We start from the raw sequence: 12353 nt of genomic DNA on the forward strand, positions 1-12353 counted from the left end.
AAATCCCACTTTAGGAGGTAGAATGTGGTATGTGGAGTTTCTTTCGGATTAACGTTTAGAGTAAAACGACTTATTTTCCATAATTCAGTAGGAGAAAGGAAGGCTAATGTTTGAAAGAAGACACTAGAAAACAATTAGTAGCTATTTCTTTGTGCATGAGTTCTGTGTGGAGTAATCACAAAATTCTAGAGCTGGGAGGAATTTCTGTGACTGTGGGAGGGACTGCTAGTGACCCACCCAGTACCCCCTCTTCTGCCTTACTAACAGAATCCAGTTTCAGTCATGGTGGAGATATACCCAGTCGAAAGAATATACTGTCCACCCTTCCCTTGAAGATAGGCGCAACCAATGAATCTTAAGTAGAAGTCATTGGGAAGAGGGCAGTGCTGCCTTCCTTCCACCTGGAACACAGATGAGCTGGCCAGAATGTCAGTCGTTATTTTATATCCATGAAGATTCAAGGTACACAACAAGGATGATGAAGCAGAAGAATAAGGACTGTGGGACACCAGGAATATTGTAAAACGGTAATACCTGCACCAGACTTCCTTTTCATGAGACAAAATTAACTTCTCTTTTGGTTGTATCTTGGTTGTTAGCCACTGAACACAATCCTTAACGGATACAGTGGTTATTTTGTACAGCTTTTGCATTTTGTATGTAAGGAGGTACAGAGAACTTAGCCCAGTCCCGTCTCAGTGTAATTCTTGTGATATTATGTGGGTCCAATATGAAATTATAATAGAATTTGTTATAACATAAAATCTCATAGGTGTTTCTCTCTTTGAGACATGCTTATTAACTGAAGTCAAAATTTCATATCAAATGCACTCAGTCCAAAATCCCCTAGAATTTCCAATTTATAGTTCCTTTATGGGAAGTACAGATTAAGTTTACAGCCCTCCTAGAGTGAACTCTTGAACACGGACTCACCTTCTTTGTTCTTTCATTCATCAACATGTATCGCTTCCTGCTGCCATGGTTCAGGTTCGGCTTTTGTTTCCTTACACTTGGATAAATGTAGCAGCCTCCTGGTCTTTAACCTTCTCCCTGCTAATTCATTCTATATGTTTTCTAAAATTCCTTCATAATGGACTATTCAATAGCTCCGCATTTACGATTGATTAAAATCCAAACTCCTTAGCCTGGACATTCTGGGATTTTCTGTGCAGTATGGTTGTTTTTATGTCTTCAAAACTTTGCTTGGACTTTCTCCTTTACCTTTTAACTTACCTCCCAGTTCCAACTGTGTCTCAAAGTTCAGGTCTATAACCAACCCAAGTCCAAGGCTCCTGTCTTTGAATTCTGTTTGCAATGAAGGCCCTTTAACTGCTTCAAGTCAGCTGATGTAGCACCGTCTTCTCTGGGTTCCTCACATCTCCCTACAGTTTCCTTTCAGCTGTGTTTCTCAGAGTTTACATAAACATTGCATTCATTAAAAGCTATAATTTGGATGATTTGAACCATTTTGTCATACTCCCTGCCTAACTTGCTTTAGTCTTAAGGGGAGAATCATATTTCCTTGTAGAAGGAGAAAAAAAAAAAAATATATATATATATATATATGATGGATGCAGCTGAAAACTTAATAGAATTAAACTAAACTGCCCATTTTTATATAATATAAATTATACCTCAAATGTTAGAAGTATCTTAGAGCCGTAAAATGCATAATCCTTGCTGACTTACTGAACTGATGATATTTCGGTTCTTTTTTTTTTTTTTCTTTTTTAGCAATGTGTTCTTAATTAAAACCAGTAGTGAATTAGCCCTGCAGAGGCTTGACAAAAGTGGGTGTGTCAACACATACCTTTCATATACGTTATTTGTACTGTGCAAAGCTGAAAGAATGCAGAGGACATAAGGTTGGGGAAGTTCAGAGAGTGGGAATCTCAAGTGTCCGTCGTGTCCTCAGGGAGGGGGGCTTGGGTTGTGGGCAGGGCATTTCACCTGTCTGTGGTGAGGTCCTACGAGGTCTTCTATAGCCCATGTGGGACTTACTAAGTTTCTTGTACCTCAGCATCATCACCCCAAAACTCCAGGAGTTACTGTGTATCATTGCCACAACTACCTTTAATGCACAAGGTCACCTGGCCCCAATATCTCAACTTCTAGTACAATTTCTAGTACAAATCAGAATTGAGTGGCAGTACTGCAACTATGTAGCAACAACTGTAAGAAAGTAACAATGAGTTAGCCTGTGTTACAGGGCTTAACAAGAATTGAGCACCATTGGTTGGCATAGGGCTCATCACAGTTTGAAACATAGTTATCCTCTTCTGTTCACGCCATGGAGTATGTGTGTTTATGCAAATTTATAAATAATATATAACATAAATATACATATATGCATATATATATATACTTTAAAGAGGGTGAAGAATATCCAAAAAAATATCCATATGTAATACCCTAAGCTACCTGTGTGTGCATAGGCACCATGTTATCGTAATAAATTGTCACGTTATCTTCATTATTATTTGTTCTTCCGGGAGAATATAATAGCAAAATAGCTACTATGAATGGGGTAGTGTTTTGAGTTATAAGGCCGTTTATTTTAAAATGACATTGAAGATTAATTTCCCTTATTATCACCTGTTATTGTTTTGCTCAGGTTTCTATATGAAAGAAAAATACAATAAGTTAGATTTGATTTAAAGACTCTGGTATCAAGTCAACTGAAAATCAATGTATCCTGAGAGAAAGTAATAAATTTGTGAAGCAAATTTAGAAAGCATGAGATTTTGTGCCCTCTGCTATATCTAGAGGCCTTAAAGGGATTCACTTGGTCTCTTGACTAATAAGTGGGCCAATTTGTTTCTCTATAATGCTCATCTCATCTAGTAACTTTTCCTCATCGGATTCTGAGACCCTCTTTTTGGAACATGGATTATACTGTTCCCTCCAGTGTATGTTGCCCTTAAAGAAGACAAAGCATGTTCTTTTGAAGACTATATATATGACAAACATTCATATTATCAAGGAACGAATGCAAACACTGTTAAGGTCTTTCACATAAGATTTACTAAAAGAAAGACAGGATAGGGAATTACAGAGCTTGGTGGTAATGCCAGATTTTGCCCAAGACTTTGTGTTGGAATTGAGGGGAGTGAGAATGCCTTTTAGGGTAGAATATATAAATTGGAAGAAACAACAATGCCGTGTGTGGGAAACAAAGTGAAAATATTTGGAATATTAAGAATGAAAGAAAAATAGTTTCACTTTTGATTGTTGGGGCAGCACTCAGAGACATTCAGATTTAAACCTTATTTTGCTATTCGTATTTGTCACAATGAAGAAACATATGGGAGCTTCGCATAGTAGAACCTTATAGGTTTAGTATCAGATCTGTGGAACTATCCTTTCTTTTACCTAGTTATTTGAATTTTTAAATATCTTAAAGGATCTTTATTAAAAAAAAAAAAAACTTCTTTAAGCTCTTACCTTTATCGAGCCTAATTTTTGCATATGAATTCTTTAGTCCCATGCATTGTACTTGTCATTACCACCTACTGATAACCAGATGTCACTTAGAACACAGAATGGGAGGTGGAGCACCATGAAACTTGGGAAAACCTGGGAAGTTACCTTCTTTGCTGGAGAAAGAAGGGTGAGGTGACAGAAGCAGTTCAAACTTCACAGCTAGAAGGAAGCACAGAGAGCGTCAAATTTAGACCCTCAATTTATAGATGAGAAAACTAAGTAAAATACTGTCACACAGGTAATAAATGGTAAAGCCAATAATTAGAATTATAAAAACTACAGAATTGTAGTTGCTTAAAAATAAAATATCTAAGTGCATTTTCTTGTCCGGAAAAAGGGCATCCTTGTGTGGTGGGCAGAGACTTAGATCAAATTCAAATATCTGATCTGAGCACCGGCCCAAATTGGCCAGTCACTATGTGACTGCTGTGTGATCTTGTGCTGCTTTCTCTGCCTCTCTGAACCTCGTCTTCATCAGTAAAACCAGTGCTGACCTCTCATCAACATCTGAAGCATCTGAAAAATCAATGACTTTGTGTTTATTTATTCTTTCATTTATTTCTTCAGCAAATATTTTTTGAAACACATATTATGATGTGTGAGTCAATGCTAGGTATTGTGGGAAAGAGAAAAATACAGCCTCGCCTTTAAGGAGTATACAGTGTCTTGTAATATATAAACTATATAAATGATTTATTCAGTATTAAAATTTGAGTTCTGTGTGCTTAATAAAAGTAAAGTCCTAAGAAATGCACAAAGAGGTTAGAGAGGAAAGCGATAATTTCTCACAAGGAGACAGCTTAGAAGGCTTCATGGACAAGCATTTTTTTAAGCACTGAAGGATGGATGGGATTTCATCAGATAGAAGTGATCTGGGTGTGGAGAGGTCAGGAAAGCATCCCAATCAAAGGGAAAAAAAAACAACATGATTAAAAGATGCAGGGAGAGAGAGAAAACTTGGATTATGTTCAGAGAACTGACAGGAGGTCAGATGATTGAATTGGTTGTAGCATAGACTTCATGAAAGGAAATGGGGGCAGATAACACAGTAGAGAGGTAGGAGCTGGGACACAGAAGGTTTCTGACTTCAGGAGAACTTAAAAACATGAATCTCTTGGGCTAGCTAGATACGGAAGATACAGAGATGAATAAGACATGGTGTCTGCAACCAGGAATTTAGACATTATTCAGTGGGCAGTGGGGAGCCCTGAAAATTAGTGAACAGGAGTAATCATGAGCTTACTGATCATAAGCTTCAGGAAGATGAGTTTGAAAGCACCACGTGTAAGATGACAAGAAACAAGCCAGGAGACTGGATGGGAGGAACCCTGATATTCAAAAGAGGGAACGCTGGACCTGGCTTTGCTTGGTGGCAGTGGAATTGAAAAAGGATGAAACAGTTTAGCCCAGTGGCCCTTAAATGTTTTGAGTGACAGCCCTCTTTGAGAATCTGATAAAACCTGTAGACCCGTTCCTCAGAAAGGGTGTCCATACATGGGTGTGCAGTTTTGCGTGTAATGCCAGTAGGTTTACAGACATTGTGAGGCAATTCATGGACCTCAAGGTAAGAAATCCTGATCTAAAAAGAGATTATGGAGGTTGAATCTATAGCATGTGTGCCATGGAGTAGGGAGTTGAAAATGCCTCTGAGGTAATAAGCTTGGCTGTTTGGGAGAACTGCAAAAATCGGGATATCTGTAAGGTGAGTTTATTGAGGACAGCTGTGATCACCTCTTACTCTGTACCCTCCACTCTTGGGAGCTCTTTCATGGTTTGTTTCTCGCCTTCTACTCTTCTGAACCCTTTAGCAAGAGAGGATTGGATTAATTTTAGTGAGTGGAGAACCACTGCTCTAGATTTAATACACTTGAACATACACAGACACATTACTTGTGACATAGGACTCAGGAATATGCATATCTCATCCTTATCATATTCATACAAGTTCTTGCATATTTTAATAATTGGAGATTAATTTCTCCCATTGGTATTCTAAACATGATGGATGTATTCAGTATTCATGTGGCTCTGGTATAAAATTATATGGAAATTCTAGTACAGTTTCAGTAATTAATGTCTGCCAATTATAAAGGGTTACAATTATAGCACTCACAGGGACTTATGTAGTATATGAAAAATATACAAAAAAGCAGAGAAATTAATTTCCTATACCCAGTTATTCTGGTTAATTAAAAAAAAAAAAAACAACTAATTACTAGGTAACCATAATGTGAAGAATGTTAATAAGTGGTTGAAAAAGAGGACCACTTTTTTTTTTAATTTCAAAGAGAAACGTTATTTTTTATTATCATTTATTTGTATTGTGGTAAGAACACTTAACAGGAGATCTAGCCATAGAGAAATAATTTAATTTCAGATAAAAAGAAATAGGAAAGAATTTAGGAGGCTAAGAATGAAATAATTTATAATATCAATTTAGCACTAAATATATGTTGTTTTCTCATATTCTGCTGTGTAGACTGAATTTCAAAATCAGGAATCAAATTTATGTAGTTGCTCACATCTGACTTGAACAAATAAATAAGGGTCTGAATTATTGCTTTGCCAGCTTAAAAAAAAAAAAAAAGAAAGAAAAATTTAACACTAAATATAAACCACGTATCATTATGGAATTTTTGACATGATAGACATTTGGGTCCACTTTGTAGTTTAACTCATAAACCATAAAAAATTTGGAACTGGAAGAGGCCTTCCCTAGAAATCACCTAATCCAACAACATTTCTCCTTTGCAAATAAAGAGCTGAATTACAGACAACTTTGTTATTTTCTCAGTGTTCAGTGACTTACCAGAAGAATGAGTGCCCTGAATTTGGAAGGAACCCTTTATTTCACCATTAAGTCAAAAACAATGATCCTGACAAATGGTGCTCTTATGAAGAACTAAGGTGGCCAGGGGTATTGAACAGTTCTCTAGTTTCTCAAACAAGAACTCTCAGTGAGGCAAAGTATTTCTGTTTTTCAGGTGGACTAACTTTTTTCAATGTAATAGATAATAAATTAGGAGCATTAGATTCTATAATCCTAACGTGTATGGAATATTGTTAATGAAGTATATAGTTGCACTATACCTTGCTAAGTAGATACTCAGCTTACTCAAAAGTGATCTTATAAATCCTACTGAGTTCTCTTTCTGTCTGTAGGATTTCTCCATATAGTAGCAAGAAAGGTGTCTACTGTTCCCAAGAAAGTAGTCCCAACCCAAATGTATTACCATATGTCAGACCTAATAGATATAATGGCAAATTTAAAAAATGATGGAACCTGGTCATCTTATTGCCATTGACAAGATAGACATTATATACATTCTTATAAACAGGCAGTTATATAACTACAAATGCATAAAATGCTACAAAGGATAAGCTTAGAATGGAAGGTGGTATGGTCATTGGTTTTTGCCACTAAATAAAGAATCTAAAAGATTACCCCTGTGATGTCTTTGTCTCTGGTGTTTGTTTTCTGTCCCTAGGCTATTTGTTTTAGCCTTCCTAATTTGACTTACAAAAAACATCATACTTGTTCACAGCTTGAAGGGACTTAGAGGGTAGTTTTTTTCTGAGTATTCTGAGATCAACCACATCCGAATTAGCTGTGGTGCTCCTTACAGAGAGAATACCCAGACTCCCCGCCTCCATACCAGTTCAGTCTAAATTTGGGGTTCAGTCTAAATTAGGGGTGAAGGGAGATGGGCAGTGGAATTTTAACAAGCTTCCCAGATGATTCTTATACCTACTAAAGTTTAAAATTGTACTTTTAGACCAGCAGAATCTGTATCCTCAGGGGAATTGTTAGAAATGCAAATTATCCATCTGTCCCAAGACCTACTGAATCAGAAACTGCTGGGGTGGGGTCCAGTTGATTCTAAAGGAAGCTGAAATTTGAGAACCACTGATTCTAGGCAATCTATCCAATTTTTAACCTAGAGGGGAACCAAGGCCAAGGTGAGTAATTGGCTTGTTCACTTTAAACATGCGTTAATATTATGAGCAACAACATAACTCAAAGCTGTCCTTTTAGAAAACTATTCCTTGACTTATTTAAAACTTGAACTAGACCAAACATATATTGTAATTTTCTATTCCCTTCATATTTGTAGGTAAAGAGAATGAGGATATTATAGCGGTGGTAAGGAAGGAATGACTTTTGAGTTTATTTTATTTTAAGATGTTTGCATTTTCTTAAAGATCTTTGAAAACCGTGTTCAAGACTGAAAAAATGAAAGAATTACCTTTAATATGCCTGAAATGCTTTGCATTTTTACTGGAAGAAAGACTCAATTTAAATCTGAAGGATTATTTCTAGTGTTTATGGCATGGCAGAATAATTCATATAGTTTGTTATTGGAAATTAGACTATAAAATGTTCAATATTATTCAAGTTTTGAATAGGAAGTATACTTCGTAAAAAAATTTATGATTGCCAATTCAGACATCAGAGCTGGAAAAGAACTCATTTAGTTTGTAAGGTAGTGTCTTTGCCAAAACAGAGGCTGTGATTAAAACAAGGCCTGCTCACCTGAATAGTGAGAGATGAAATTCTAGTTAAACACATCACTGCCACTGAAGTTGACACTTTTACAGTCCCCCCTTTTTAAAAATTCAATTGGCATCTAGCCCACAATAAACTTTGCCAGGGAAGGAGCAGAGAACCTTGGAGCCCATCCGCAAATGCTCTGCTTTATGTGTCTTGTTTCTTGTAATACTATCAAATTTCTGAGTGTCAATGAAAAAAAACGTTCCAGGGGAGAGATGGTCCAGCCTTGAGGTCCATATCCTGTCATTGATTTCTATGCAACATTCTCATCAACTTCAATGGGAGTTCTGCACTTGGATCAATGTCAGGATATGGGCCTTTACATTTAGATGTGAAAGTGTTTTAATAGTGGTTGGCAAACTAGTGATGAATTAGGGTGAAACACACAAAGAATTGGTTGGAAACTTTCAGACCTATAAGCTACACTTAACCATTAAAAGAGTTATTATTATTATTTTTTTAATGCAGCGGGACATTTGTGTATGTTGCTTTTGGCCACAAAATGTCCCTGCACATTAATGCAATTACTTGAGTCTATTCTGGTTCTTTTTTATAAAGTGTGGAAAGTGACCTATTAAGTGACCATGTCATGTGGATTAAATTGTCTTCTGGCCCAATATGTAACTGCTTTCCTCTCTTGACTGGGGGCTCCTGGTAACATGTAGCTTCAGGATCTTATGATTCAGAACATCAGTATACCCCTAATAATTTAACCGAAAACACTGAAGTTTAACCATTTCATCCCTCTCTTTGGATCTCAATATATTCAGGCAGGTAAGAAACTAAAAAAAGCATACTAAAAATAAATTTTGACCACCCCTTATGGTAATACACTCTAAATACTTAACAGTCATAACCATTAGGGAAGGTTTTCTTTTAGCAAAGTATATATACATACATACTACGTTATCTATATAATATATACATACATATATGTATAGTATATATGCATATAGATGTGTGTATATACATATACACTAGACTATTTTATATATATGTATATATATAAACTATAATATATAATATATATATTAGGGTAAGTGTCTTTTTCCATTGATGAAGCAAAAGAGCATTAAAAGACATAAAGAATGTGCGTTCTAAATCTTCATCTAAGTGAAAAGTTTAATTAAAAATTTCAAGCCTTCTCTCTTCTAGGCCATTATGTTGTCAGTTGATGCTTTCTTTACTTGCCTCATTTGCTAATGGTCATTTTATGTCTTTTCTATTCCCTTTCTTCTTTCAGCAAGTTATGTTACTATTTGTGTTTATTATAGAAATTCACTGAACTAAAGCCTTAGGTTTCCACTCTGCGCACACCCGGAGCATCCTATAGTCATTACAGGAGAGCACCTAATACTGCACTGGAAGCCAAACATGGATTCTCCACTGGATTTAATTATTTCATTAAGTCACTCTTCTCCAGGTGAAGAGTGTTGGTTTTATTTATTTATTTTTTTGAATTTTATTTTATTTTTTTATACAGCAGGTTCTTATTAGTTAGCCGTTTTATACATGTTAGTGTATATATATCAATCCCAATGTTGGTTTTAAATGTTCTTGTTTCATTCCATTGAAATCAAGATCTAGTTATAGACATCTGTTTTTCTTTCTGACCATCGTAATCTCCTCTTGCATGATCATCAGTTTGAGAGAGGGGCAAAAGTTCAAAGTTTTTTATTTCAATTGTGTCAAAACATTCATCCCTGTAATGCTCTCATTCATAGAGCAGTGTGCAGCTCAAGTTGTTGCTAAAGTTATATGAGTCTGCTCTTCAAATCTCATCTACATTCTGATGCATGGCAACATGGTTATTTCTAGAACAGATATGTTTAAAATAAATTTAATGAGTAAAGACTTTTGTGGGAGAGAGTGATATATGATTTTAATTCTGTACTTTAGAGCTAAAACACTGGCATTTATGCTCCCATCTTTCTTTTAAATCTCCCACTAAACATTTCAGATTCTTACTGCCAGGGTTATAGAGATTAGTTACTGGAAGAGTGCATATGTGGGAAGGGAGGAGGAAGAAGCCTATGCCAGGAAAAAGCAGGAAAGAGAATATTTTTGTTAATGTAATGGCTGATGAACTCATAATGACAGCACCACCTAAAGTGGGTACAGAATAAAGAAAAAATGCTAATGTCAATTGAGACATATAAAATGTAGGCATTGCCAAATGAATGCTTTCTTTGGGTGTATAACTGGAGTTTTTACTAGTTACTATCAATCTTTTTTAAAAATTGCTTTGATTTGCAAGACCCTCTGCATAACTTTTTGCACAGCTACTGATAGGTTAATCCTGACATAGACCTCTTCTGCAGTCTCACATAGCCAGCTTCCTACGTAGCGGTATTCATGAACCTTGCATAAAAACCAAATGAGGCATTGGTACACAGATCAGCATGATAAATCCAATAATTGTCATGACACTAATTTTAGTCAAGGTGAATGCCAAATAGCATTTTAGGAAATGATGGGGAATAGTTACGAGATAGAAAAAAGGCAAATGTTATTTCGCTTATATTATTAAATCTTATTAATCCAATATTCCATTTCCTTTTTCAACATTTATATCCTTTGACTTATATGTATCATTTTACATACGTATTAATTAGTGATTAAAGTTGTCACGTCAAATAGATTTTGAAAATAATAATTAACGTTCGTCACATGTTTGGGATTCTTTCATGAAGGAAACACTAATTGTTTTACTGCTTTTAAAAGTGCAAGCTTCAGAATAAATTAAATCTGTAAGTATTTCTTTTAAACTTTCCAAAACTTCAGGTATACCATATATGATTTTATTTTTGCACTAGTAGCAGCACAGATATGAATTGAACGTTTGTAAACTGAAAGCCTAAATAGCTAAAACATGTAAAAATTAATCTGCAAGGTATCTTTTCATAAAGTTCACAGATCGAGCTTTTAAATTCACTAATGTAAGAGAAGTATTTTTACCAGTCTTCTTTTTAGTGCTCTTTCTTTTCATCAATGGGGAAAAAAAAATCTAAGACTTGTTTCTGAGTGCCTTGTACATTGTAGACACACAATAAATATTTTGCTGAATCAGTGTTGATTCAAGAGTTATCCAGAAAAGTTAGCTGTTACTTAAAGGCCGAGTTAGTGGTTATTATCTGCACAATTTTAGATTGTGCTTTCTTGGCTACATACATGGAAAGATTAAGCTTTCTTACCCTCCCCCCCACCTTTTTTTTTGATATAACTAATCAATGTGTAAAGCTTCCTTCAGGGTCAATGCAGACTCAAACTAGTGTCATTTCAAGTGATAATCCAGTGAGATTAACTCCACAAAGAAACAAAACAAAATAGAGTGTGTGTGTATGTGTGTGTGTGTGTGGTGTATTGTTTGGGAAAGAGAGAAAATGCACTTAATTCTCTATTCTGAAGCTGAACAAAACAGCAGCTCATAATACAACTTTGTGGGTTTACGTCCTTTGCTACTAACCTCAGAGGTATATTTGTGCTCGTCTAAACCAAGTTACCGGGTCCCATTAGTTGGGGTCTATAACAATGGGTGGCATTTGCTAAGTATAGCCCCACCCAGTAATTTTTCTGGTGCACAGCTGTGTCTGGGAGCACAGCTGTGCTTCCCCTGAACCCTCCAACATTTTAATATGCAGCTGTGAGAGCTGCTTAGGAAATTGTTAGGAGGCAGCTGCAGAGGCTGCTGGTTGTAGCATCTTCTGGAATCTGACCTGAGTCAGGATTCAGTGGTGACTGTGTGACTCTTGTAACCTCCATATTCTGAACACACACAGATGTGTGCTCTGGAATTTGAAGGAAAAAATCTTAGGCCTAGGTTTCTTGTGATATGGTAGCTACTGTAGTTTCATGATGGGTCTCACTTAAATCTCAAAATCATAACTCTATTAAAATAGCCTCCAGATTATGTTAGTCAATTTCCATATGAATAACCACATCCATAACCTGTGTGATTCTAACTGTATTTGGGGACTGGAGAATTTCCCTTTTATCAATTATTTTAAATTATCAGCTCATGTGTCTTTGAAAATTAAATCATATACTTGATATTGTACTACACTAAGTCAGAATTTACTCCCTTACTCTTCTGAATACTGATTTATTCTTATAATTTACATTTTCTATTCCTATTTTATTATTTTATATATTAACTAACTCCTTTCTCACAATAGCTAAAAAGGTCTTTGTGAACAACTGTTATATGCTCAATATCATGCCAAATTTGGTAAAGCGTATAAAAAAAACCTCATTCTCTAACTTTAAAGACACCCAAGATATAAGCATGAAACATGTTACTGCACTTGATTAAGGCCAG

Source organism: Hyperoodon ampullatus (assembly GCF_949752795.1).
Source record: "Hyperoodon ampullatus genome assembly, chromosome: 8".
Taxonomy (NCBI): domain Eukaryota; kingdom Metazoa; phylum Chordata; class Mammalia; order Artiodactyla; family Ziphiidae; genus Hyperoodon; species Hyperoodon ampullatus.